Source organism: Thermobia domestica, chromosome 2 (assembly GCF_964235325.1).
Source record: "Thermobia domestica chromosome 2, izTheDome1.hap1.1, whole genome shotgun sequence".
In the NCBI taxonomy this organism is placed as follows: domain Eukaryota; kingdom Metazoa; phylum Arthropoda; class Insecta; order Zygentoma; family Lepismatidae; genus Thermobia; species Thermobia domestica.
The window spans coordinates 350,877,921-350,889,997 of record NC_137455.1 but is presented as its reverse complement, the minus strand read 5'-3'; the positions used below and the strand labels follow the sequence as shown (position 1 = coordinate 350,889,997).

Sequence of the window (12,077 nt, the reverse complement as noted above, 5' to 3'; positions counted from 1 at the left end):
CCACATTTCGAAAGCCTTCAGTTTCTTGTCATCAAAGAAAGTACACAAAAATTAGATGAGTATGCTCGACCTTGTATTAAATTCTGCTTGCTTAGTGGTGATTATTTTGCAAGGATTTGTCGCAATCTTATCCCATTTGCTTAAACGCCCCTTCTAAGTAAGAGCGTTGCGGAATTTATCCATGTTAAACGGAAAGACCATCACAAAGGAAGAGGAGAATGTTAGGTAAAGAAAAAATAATAGAAATTAGAACAAGGTTCTTCGCTCTTGGGCTGACTTTTTGTTGGTAACGGCCTTTTGAGCTGTTGTTGAAGCATTGTGTTGCAAAATAAGCGTTACGTATTTTGTTGAATTGCGCCCTGCTTTACTTGAAAAAATTCAAGTCGAATGTGATGTTTGGTTAATCATATCCCTCCCTTCACATTTCCATTAAAGTCAAATATTGCTTCTTCTTCGTCGTCTTCTTTTAATCTCAAAGTGTGGTGCATTTTTCTCTCTCTCTCTCTCTAATGTGGAAGTAGCGACTGACACTTAACGTTTATATCTTATGAAGTGTGTTTACTTTTTGTTTTGTTTATTTTGCTGGTGTCATTATGATTCAGGTAAAAAAGTTTTATTCGGCTTTACTTTCACATTATTATTATTTTTTTTTTTTTGTTACTTCCTATAGTATGTTGGAAGGCTATTTTTTAATTAGAATAATTTCGAAATGTTCTTCTTATTTAATAGTTCTCTAGTATTTTGTAATAAGCAAATTTCTCTCGTTTTGTAAACACCAGCGTATCTACGCTGAGTATGGTGGCTTAGTGGTAGAAGTCTCATCTCTGGTGTGAGGGGACGTTTTGTTCGATCCCAGGCTGAGTTTATGATGAACAACGTCGTGCCATTAGGTTTCTCGATGTTTTTGGATCAAAATATCAAATATATTTGAATAAAAAAATTTCTTGTAGGCCTTATATTAGAACTACATATAATGGTAGCCAAACCCAAACTATCACTTAACTCAGTATGATGTGCTTATTCCGTAGATAATACGAAAACACGGTTTAGAAAAAAATGCATAATATAATCATAAGAAATGTGAAACTAAGCTTTTTTTTTTTTAAAAAAAAAGAAAGAAATCGTTGAATTCAATGTTGTACAGTTGATTTACGGGAGGAGAGGTCATATAGAAATGTCTACAAGCAAATACGAGGGTTGATTAATAAAGATGGTCATAAATGAATAAAATACAATTACCTGTACTAATCCTTCATTAAAAAAAAATAGTCCCCTTATATGCAATACACTTACTTGTCTCAATGTTTTTTGCCAGCCATATTGGAAGCCATTTTTGGACAAATCCTTCAAAATCGCTTCCGCAGCTTTTACCACTGCCCCTGAAGATACGAAAATCCGTCCCCAGAGGTGTTTCTTCAAAAGTTCGAAAAAGAAAGAAATCACAAGGGGCTAAATCAGGGCTATATGGAGGATGGGATATATACGAAACGTTAACCTTTGCTAGATAGCCAATAGAATTTCTGCACTGTTCTTCGCATGTCACTTTCATGTTGTCTTATGCGAAACTGAAACTACATGTGCTTGAACGGCTGCCAAGGTCACATTCTTGACGTCATGGCCTTCAAACTTGCTCGATCTATTCGTCACTTCTCCCACTATACCGATGTGTTTCGTTTTCTGTGCCTTGCTGTTGTATTCAACTCATAAACACTGATGATCTGTCTTTTATTGATCAGTCTACGTACTTCAATTAACACTCTAAGGCTGCATTCAGCTTCAACTCAGGATATTAATATCGACATAGTCTACACCTAATCTATCTCTATTCTGCTTCTAATTACATACTTACCTTAAATTTACCTGAGAGATAATTACTTTTTCATCCTGTAAGAATAAATTTATCTGAGGAAATATTTACATTTGACTATCCTAGGAAGAAACCGGACATATCACAATAACCTGTAAAAGATACAAATCAAGATATGATTAATATTAAAATAAGTTTTATTTGCACTCACAGTAGATGAAAAAAATATTTCAGGAACAGTATCACTGGCACGTACATCTTTCATACCAAAGTTGTTCGGGCGCTAATAACGCCAGAGGCAAACATATTTTGCGAGATGGAATCATATCATCTTCTACCATCTCAATGTAAATGAATCAGTCGCTCATAGGACAGATAACAGTTCCTGTCGCTTCTGGGACTAATTCCTTGTATCTCACATGTTTCAGTTAAGTCACAATAATAATTATACTTACCATATATTTAGAGAATTGATTATTTACTGTATACAGCAATTTGTAATTTGTTTTCAAAGTAATAGTCCATAGTAATTCACACATATTACCAGTTCTAAATTTTAATTTTGTATTTTTATTGTCGCATTCGTCGTATCGTTGGGATTACTTCTCTCAGTTGAAGTTCTTGGACACACTATCCGTACAGCAGACTATTAAAATAATAATAATAATAATAATAATAATAATAATAATAATAATAATAATAATAATAATAATAATAATAATAATAATAATAATAATAATAATAATAATTTCACAAGCCTTCGAGTTTGCGTGGCGGTCTTATAGACCTATAATGTCATGTTTTTCCATCCTTCATTGTTGGGACGTTGCACCACGTTGATTGATCGACCTTGTGGGACACACGGATGGTGTCGTGATGAAGAAGGGCGGGACCAGTATACAGGGTTGGCTAGTTTAAACGAAGTGTTATTTTTTTCTTTCATAAACACTTATTGGTTTAAACAATAAAATAAAATAAAATAAATAAATAAAAATAAAAAAATAAATTTAAAAGAAAAAATACCGCAAATTGTGTGAACTTTTATGTTTCCACATAAATTTCCCATTCATTATTCAAAGAATGTGCATAATCGTGGGATTGCACTTACGAAAGAAAGTTTTGTTTATACATATGTTTATGAATATTTATTATTATATTTATAGTTTGTTACTATGCAATTGCAATTAAAGCAACAGTCTAAATATTGTTTTTCTCTAACAATGTTTAGTATTGATAAAACGTTCCGAAATTCCGTACAAGATATTTTTTCCATACATTATAAACCAAGGAAACTTGAACGTAAATGATCTATTGAAATCAAAAGTACTTGTGCAGATGGATATGATACTGAATCATGGGAATTCAGAGCCAGGGTGAACTCAAATGATTGTTATTTATATTCAGTTCTATTTTTTATATATCTATATGTAGATCAGTGGTTCTCAACCTAATTCCTATCGCGGCCCCATTTTATTACATCCTCTTGCCAGCGATCTCCTTACAATATCTGGTTTATAATAAGCTTGTGTGGGATTTTTAATATACCTATTATGTAGATCGCACGATATCCATCTATTTCTATAGTAGAATCAATTTCTTGGGTACAGCAACTTCCCTAAAAGCGAATGGATTAAAACCTAATTTGGTCAGTTCATTCATCTTCCCCTTAACTACCCGACCCCCAGATTGAGAAACTCTGATGTAGATTCAAATAAGACTGTATTTCTGACTCAATGAACTAACTTGGAGTGAATTAGAGCTATACTCTGTAGTCTTTTGAAGTTGTCCTTTTTTAAATTATTATTATTAATGTTGATTACTGTGTGCAGTGATTTCACATTTCCAGCGTCTTTCTTTTCGTTCTGTAGTGACTGTTATAACATTCATAAATATCCAAGATCAGTACAACGTATTTTTATCAGGTGTCTTCCAGCGACGAAACTACGCGTCGTCATCGCCCGGAGCAAGAACTCGCCGTATCGCCCCCTGACCAGCCAAACCAGAACGCTTCCCCAAATATTTGCCCAATTTTGCGTCCTCGCAATCCGGCGCCCGGGATACAAGTCCCGCTTGCCCTCCCCCCTAGTTAAATCACCTTGTCTTCTGTCGATGAGTCGGTAGATTCGTCACATTTCTAATCAAAGGGGGACGAGTAAAGGATGATTTTTCTCGGGTGCAAACTCCGTCCTTCATAACCTCGCGGTTACTGAGGACGTTAAGACCAAACAATCTTATTTCTATCCACATTTTTTGTTTTTAATTTTCAGTTCATTTTGAGTTTAGCTTCCCGTTCAGCAGCGAATCTATATGATACATGGAACTAGACAAATAAAGCAATTTATTTGAAGAAAATAGGTTTCAACAACAAGAAATCTGGTTTAAACAAAAGACCTTTTCTTTTAAACTTTTTTTTTTTTTTTTTTTTTTTTTTGCCTTTCTTGCTAATATCCAACATCGCACAACTCTAGTCGTGCTCAAAAGGAACGTTTAATTCCTTAACTGAGTAATTTTTATTTGTTTGTGCCCTGAAAACGAAAAGATTGCGTATATGAATTTGCATTTGCAGTTTTACCATGTGTCGTAAATTCTTTTGGCTTTTAAATAAATCATCTCTGAGTGTTGTTGTGGTAATGTGTATATATATATATATATATATTCACTATTTCGAAAGAAAGTGTTGTATTTGCTCTGCCATGTATAGTAGTTTTGCATTTGACACAGCACTTCTACGAGAAGTGTCATTTGTTCTTAGAAGAGAGGTGTGTCATAAAAGTGCATTTGTAAATACGAGAGTAAAAGGATATTGTCTAAAAACTTTCGACATACGTGGAACAGTTGTTTCACGAAGGAGAGACAGAGAGAAGGAGAGAGAATGAGAAAAAAATGCCAAGGACACTATTTGCTTCAATATAGTTCGGCAGTTCAACAACAACCAGAAATAATGTAACAATTGTAGTGTTGTTGACAAAAATAAAATCAATAATTTATTTACTTAAAAACATTTTATTTTAAAAAAAGTTTATACTAGGAATGGTCAATTTCAGAATTTTTACTTTTGGGAATCCGGAAAGTAAAATCGGAAAAACTCCGGAATTCGGAAAAACCTGGAATTTAGAAAATTCCAAACTTCGTGAAAATTCCGGAATTCAGAAAAATCCCGGATTTCGGAAAAATCTGGATTTTTCCGAAATCCGTGAAATGAAATTTTCGATTCCGGAAAATACATTTCCGAATTTCAGAAAATTTTGGCCATCCCTAGTTTATACAGTATCTTGTGAAAGAACCGTTTTATTAACAACTATAAATGTAATTGAAATAAGCCTACCCGTTCTTCGCACGGGAAGGATAAGGTTTATGCAATATATCATATTCAATAGTAAAGAAATGATTGAAATAAGTAACGCCTTTGGCGTTGCCCTTTCGGTATAAGTAAATAAATAATGAAGAGGAACACCTTTGACGTTGCCGCTGCCAGTTCCTGGACTGCTGCTATGTCTCTTCTTGCCTAAACTTGGACTTAAATATCATTGGGGCTGTCACCAATCAGCTTAGCTATTACGGAAACTATAAATTCGACACTAATATCGATCATTTTGAACATATTTTTAACACACGCCCTGCAATCCTTCATGACGATTGGGACCAAATTTGGATTTGACCCCATAGCCCCATTACCCCATTGGCCACTAAACATACCCCATTGTGGAATGCAATAATATTATTTATAGTACAAATACTCCTACATTTCAGTTTGTAAGTAGGGGTACCGTGGCTCGGTGGTAAAGCGATTGCCTCTGGTGCGTGGGGTCCTTGGTTCGATCCCCGTTCAAGTAACCTTGTGGTGGACAACATCTTGTCCGTTGATTTTTCTCGGTACTTCCCTTTCCTCCCACACTCTCATTCTACCGATTCTTCCATCATTCACTTGCCTTCATCATCCGTCTTCTTTAGCCTCAGATGCATAGTTGTGGGATATCAAACCGAAAGATTTTAGTTTCAATCTGTAAGTAATGCTGATATGCAAACTGCAAAACATTTAAAAGTTTTTGGTTGCATAAACATCCAGGCAAAAATATATACATCCTTATATACACAAGACGTCTCAGTCTATAATAAAGTTCACTAATACCTAATAGTTTATAGTCAGGCTAATAGTTATCGCTAGCTGCACTCCTTCCTACCTGATGCCAAAAGATGTCGCTAGTGTGAAGGAAATTTGCAAACAAACCGAAGACTTTGGGGAAACAATTAGCTTCTTTTATTCAAACTCAGAAGGGTTTTCAGTTTCCGCGTAACACAGGTTTCGTCAAATATAAAACTCTTATTTGTTTCTCATTAAGTGACTGCGTATACAAATTAACAGTCTGTGATTGTATATGAGGATTGGGTCAACACCTTTTTTATGGTCCGTAAGTATGATATAAGAATTAGAATTGTATGTCGGAGTATTAAAGAGTGTCTGTGTGTGTTTAGCATCCGAGAGTGAGTGATAAGACATTCCCACGCACTTTTGCGTAGTGCGGATCAGGTGTACAATGATTAGGAAAGAAGCTTCTTCCCGCGCGTTGCGCAGTCCAAAGAATGGAGGTACAGTACGTGACATGCAAATGTAAAAGAATCTAGAACCAACTCTTTGTGTCTGCTACGTAAGACATTCATTGAATGATATATGAAGTCTTACAATAAAAGATTTTTTTTCTAATTCATCGTGGACATTCGTCACTGTTCTGTTGGAGGCGTTGTCCTCTTATTTTAGCGTCTAATAGGGTCTAAATACCAAGGACATCATCATTATTGTCATTCATAAATATTAGACTGATCACATGATTTAAATCTTGAAAGATAGATCTGGCATGGACTGTGAAGCCATAAATAATTGAGCGTGACTTACGCCTACTGATGAATATGGATTGAAAGTGTGAGGAACGGGCGGGGGGAGGGGGTAACGGTAGCTCAGTGATATATCAGATACCTCTGTCTGGTAGAGGTTCCTGGTTTGATCTCAGGCCATGTGAGTTTGTAGTGGATAAGATCGTATCCGTGGGTTTTGTTGGAGTTTCCGCTTCCTGTCACATTCTCATTCTACTCTTTAGAATTATTCAGTTTGTATTAATCACCGTATCGTTTAGCCCAACGGGCATAACGATAGAATGTAGAACTAGAAATTTCTTTCTTTCTTTCTTTCTTTCTTTCTTTCTTTCTTTCTTTCTTTCTTTCTTTCTTTCTTTCTTTATTTCTTTATTTCTTTATTTCTTTCTTTCTCTCTTTCTTTCTCTCTTTCTCTCTCTCTTTCTTTCCCTCTTTCTTTCCCTCTTTCTTTCTTTCTTTCTCTCTCTCTTTCTTTCTTTCTCTCTCTCTTTCTTTCTTTCTTTCTCTCTCTCTTTCTTTCTTTCTCTCTTTCTTTCTTTCTTTCTCTCTTTCTTTCTTTCTTTCTCTCTTTCTTTCTCTCTTTCTTTCTTTCTCTCTCTCTCTTTCTTTCTTTCTCTCTTTCTTTCTTTCTTTCTCTTCTTTCTTTCTCTCTCTCTTTCTTTCTCTCTCTCTCTCTTTCTTTCTCTCTCTCTCTCTTTCTTTCTCTCTCTCTCTCTTTCTTTCTCTCTCTCTCTCTCTTTCTTTCTTTCTCTCTCTCTCTCTTTCTTTCTCTCTCTCTCTCTTTCTTTCTCTCTCTCTCTCTCTTTCTTTCTCTCTCTCTCTCTCTTTCTCTCTCTCTCTCTTTCTCTCTCTCTGTATGTATGTATGTATGTATGTGTATGTATTAGGAATTAGATTTCTGGAATTTCAGCATTTATGGTCACATTAGCCCGTCATGTATGAGGGATGTCGTCCCTCAGAGATCACACACTCTGAGGAAAAGGAAAGAAGGAAGCGGCGTGGGACCCGTATGCTAGGTACCATCTTGGCATTTGCCTGGTGTGAATGAGGAAAACCCAGAAAAGACTTACTCAAAGTGGATGGCCTGAAAAAAACAACTTTTATTATACTTTTTCGACCGAGTGTCCCCACCGAGAATTGAATCGGGACCGCTTGCACCAAAGACGAGAGCTTAGCGATTGCACTACACGTGCCCACAAAATCGAAATGGACATTTAAAGCAATAAGCCAAAAGAAAACAATCATTACACAATATTTTGTTATGTTAACTTGCTATAAAGAAGAAAAAAAAGAGCAAGAAATATTGCTCACGGTTGATTAGTTTTTCTTTTATGACGACAGGAAATATGTTGGTTTGAGGCAAATACATGACCATAAATATTAATTGACCGCGTTTTTGATTCTCAAAAACGAGTACCAAGAATTACGCTTGTCTTCATGTAATGGTTGGTACATGCTTTTCAATTATTATAAACAGTGTAATAGGAGTTGTTAACTTATTGTACAACATGTTTATATCTTTTGAATAATTTTAATAGCTTTTTTATTGTTTTTATCTTTTAATTCAAACAGGAAATTACATTATAATATACATAATATTAAAAACTATTTTATCTGTAAGAAAAAAAAAAAACAAAGTAAAAACTAAGAAGCTATGTCTTAAGTAGTGTGTCCCGTAAAGAACTCAATTTTTGAAATACTCGTCATTTCTGTTGTAGTAAATTGGCATCATTGAACGTTACACGATTTTCTTCTGTTTCCTTTGTAGTTAGTAGTAACGCAGCGCCGAATAGCGCAATGATAGCCATCTGCTTTCTGTACGGGTAGGAATTAGTGGTGGGCACAAAAACCGGTTTTTCGGTTTTTCACCTGATCTGATTTCGGTTTTCTTCAAAATCGATTCCGTTTTTTTTTTAATTTGTTCTATTTCTGACCAGAATGGTGTTTCGTTGTTCTCCGGAAACCGAATCCATTTCCACAGAAATAGTTGTGTGTTTTCGAAAATTTTTCACCGAAACCAGTTTCGGTGAACACCGAACCGGTTTTGGAGAAAACCGAAATGTCGGTTTTCGGGTTTCGGTTTTTATAGAAACCGGTTTTCGGTTTTTATAGAAACCAGTTTTGCCCATCCCTAGTAGGAATGGAACTATGACAACACACTGTTCCGTCATGGAGCACTCCACTTCTAGAGAACGTTTATTTTATCTTGGCACACTTCCCGCCAGTGCATTTGGTTGGCTTTTAAAATTTTCTGCTATCACTCACGTGAATGTTTTAATCCAATAGACGTTAGGTGTGTAGGTGACGTGTAGGTGACGTTAATTGCCAGCCAGCCGATCAAATGAGATCGTTTTTATTTGGCGGGTAGTTGAAGTGCTTAGTTGCCACACGCGAACAAGTGTGTTGCAGTGATTTGTGAGCAGTGTGGTGTTTTGCTGTTTCCTAGCGTATTGTAACTCACAACTTAAACTGTGGAGTGGCAAGAACGCATTGCAGACAGATCCATTCTTTAGGCGGGAATCGTTCCAATACAAAACAAACGCACTCTACCCGTACAGAAAACAGATGACGATCATGCGGTATTCGGTGCTCCATGACTATAAACCACAGCCAACAGATGAAGATCGTGTAGCGTTTAGTGGTGCCAACTTACTAGAACAGAATGGCGGGAATTTCAAGAGTTATGTTCTTTATAGCACAGCCCTTATATTGGAAATTAAGTTTGAAAACACAAGAGCATTTAACTAGATTTGAAGAATAAGTGAATAAAATCAAACCATAAAGATTCTTGTTAATTCATTTCCCATATACAAATAATGTGACTTCTTAAAATATGGCGAGGTATTCAATATTCCCAATATTTCATCCTTTCCTCCGATTATACTTCTCTTTCTTTCACACTTAGTATAAAATATCCTTATACGGAGACTTGATGAGCTCCCTTGTGGCTATATAGTTAGCATACACGCCTGTGGTGCGGGAGATCTGGGTTTGATTCTGGTGGGAGCTCATATAGTTCGGACTCCTCGTTAAGCTGTAGGTCCACGTCTCATATAGTCTCGGTGCTGAACCAGACACTAAACTCCAAATCAATCAATCAACCGACGAAGACCTGATGTACCCCTTCGTGGGGTAGTAGCTGAAGTACATGCTTTATGTACGGATTCAATTTATGATGCGAGTACTTCTATCGGATACAAAACTAAGCAGGTATGCCTGTACAAATTATAAGTCCCGTCTCATGTAGCCTCTGTACTGCAGTGCGCTAAAGTCCAACCAACGGAGACTTGCACTAATGTGCATCATATGATACAGTTTTATGAGTGAAATATGTCTTTTAGTTTTGATTTACACGATTGAACTGGGTAAAATTAAAGATTAACATTTTGAAAATGAAATGAAATCTTTGAGTTTTACGTCCCACGGTTATGCCGGTTAGGCTAAAGGAGACGGTGATAATGAGAGATGATTGAAAATGGTGGAATGAAGAAAGTGGGAGGAAACGGGAGAACCCCGAGAAAACCCACGAGCACGGTGTTTGTCCACCAGATTAACATTTTGAGATTTCATATCATTTGATTTTGGTTTATTGTCCTTTTCAACAGAAGGCTATATGAGACGTGGATCTACAGTTTAACGTGGAATCGGAACCACATGAGTTCCGCCAAAAATCGAACCCGGGTCTCCTACGCCCATGGCGCGTACGTTAACCGCTTAGCCACTAGGGAGCTACTTCAGATTTGTATGTCAGTCTTTTTCAACTGGTAACGTAAGACGTGGAAGTACGCATTTATAATCAGAGAAGTGACAGAGAGACCAGTTAGAGCAAACGAAGTAGGGAAATGGGGGAGGGGGTAAGATAATGGGATAGAAATAAGTATTGGCAGTATAGGAGTAGCTATGGATTTGCGAATGCGATACCTGTTGAAGTATAGTTTCCGCCATAGATGTTCCCCTGCCAAACATCAGTATCTTCATCAATGTCTTGTTTAGTGTCTCTGCGCCTTGTTCTCTCCATGCATTTCATTGAAAACGGGAGCTGGAATCTGTGATGTCATAAACCATCAGTTGGAAATGACTGTTTTTAGTGAACTAAATCGTCATTATCAAGATACTACTCAACTCTTCGTTTTGTCTAAGAGTGTCTTGCTGTCGTTCCATTTATTTGCCAAGTCTTTCCATCTTTTCTCTTCGACCATACCTTCTATTATGTCCTAATAGAAATAATTTCTTAAATAATAGCCGGGATTCCATGAATCTGAATAAAGGGTACGGTGGTTCAGTGGCAGAGCGCTTACCTCTCGTGCGTGGAGTCCTTGGTTCAATCCCCGGCTAAGTAGGTTTGTGGTGAACAACATCGTGCCCATGGTTTTTTTTTTGGGGTACTTCCGTTTTCTCCGCCTTTCTCATTCCATTAATTCTTCCATCACTTGCTTTAATTATCATCTCTCTTAGCCTAAAGGGCATAAGCGTAGGACGTTAAACCCAAAGATTTTCCGTGATTCTGAAATAAAACTTGCATTTAACTTCAAGATATTATAGTGAACAAGAACCCTTTACCGGGAAATGTGGTACGCAGAGGGTTAAATAACAATGTTATTTAGTGTTTAAAAAAGGCACTTTTGAATAAATCCATGTCAATTAAAACCTCGTCAAGACATTTAAATGGATTGGTTAGTCAATCAACTTTCAATGCATTATAATATAACATGTACAAAATATAAAATGAAGACTTTAATACATCTACGTGCTTCGTTTAAAAACATTGATGTGTATGTTTTCTTCATTACAGGCATTACTGTGAAGCTGGAATTAAAAAGGAATGTTTTTGTTTACAGTAACACAATGACACAAGTAACCATGTTTACAATTTGCTCTTATTTTAAACCTTTTGAACTTAGCAATTATCGGGAAGAGTTTTAAGCTGCTAATTAGTACAGTGTGCACACAAATTACCAGAGATTTGAAAACAAAGGACCGTTAAGAATACGTATTTTTTTCTCATGTAATGCATCAAAGACTTCTGCCAGGTCGCGTGGATTTAAAGGGAAAAAAGAAAAGGGAGAATCATTTGCTTATTTTGCTTTCTTTGAAGGTGTCTTAAATGTATACATATGATCCGTTAGTGGAGGCAACCTAGAATTTATGTGTATTCATTTGTGTATTATTGTTTTTAGTCAAGAATCCTAGAATATTAGTTTAATCCTAAAAATAAAAGGTAAAGTGTTGTCTCTGTAGATGGATCAAAATTACCTGACTTTTAACATTTCTTTAATTTTTAGACTTCCAGTCTAGGATATACATAAGCAAGTGCGGATCCAAGGGGGGACTAAGGGGCTATAGCCCCCCCTTGACGCTCAGGTTCACACTGGATAAAATGGGCTTCAATTCTGCTTTACAC

At 36.3% G+C, this 12,077-nt stretch overlaps 2 protein-coding genes across 2 annotated transcripts in view; one reads left to right on the top strand and one right to left on the bottom strand.

The window, feature by feature from the left end:
• Positions 1 to 12,077, top strand: part of qless (decaprenyl diphosphate synthase subunit 1 qless) — a 290,536-nt gene that overhangs the window by 101,057 nt on the left and 177,402 nt on the right. The window lies entirely within an intron of this gene.
• Positions 1,834 to 12,077, bottom strand: part of LOC145678930 (uncharacterized) — a 59,385-nt gene continuing 49,141 nt past the window's right edge. The window contains exon 2 of the mRNA XM_081749537.1: positions 1,834 to 1,959. The gene's annotated coding sequence lies outside the window, so the exon portion shown is untranslated. The remainder of the gene's footprint in view (positions 1,960 to 12,077) is intronic.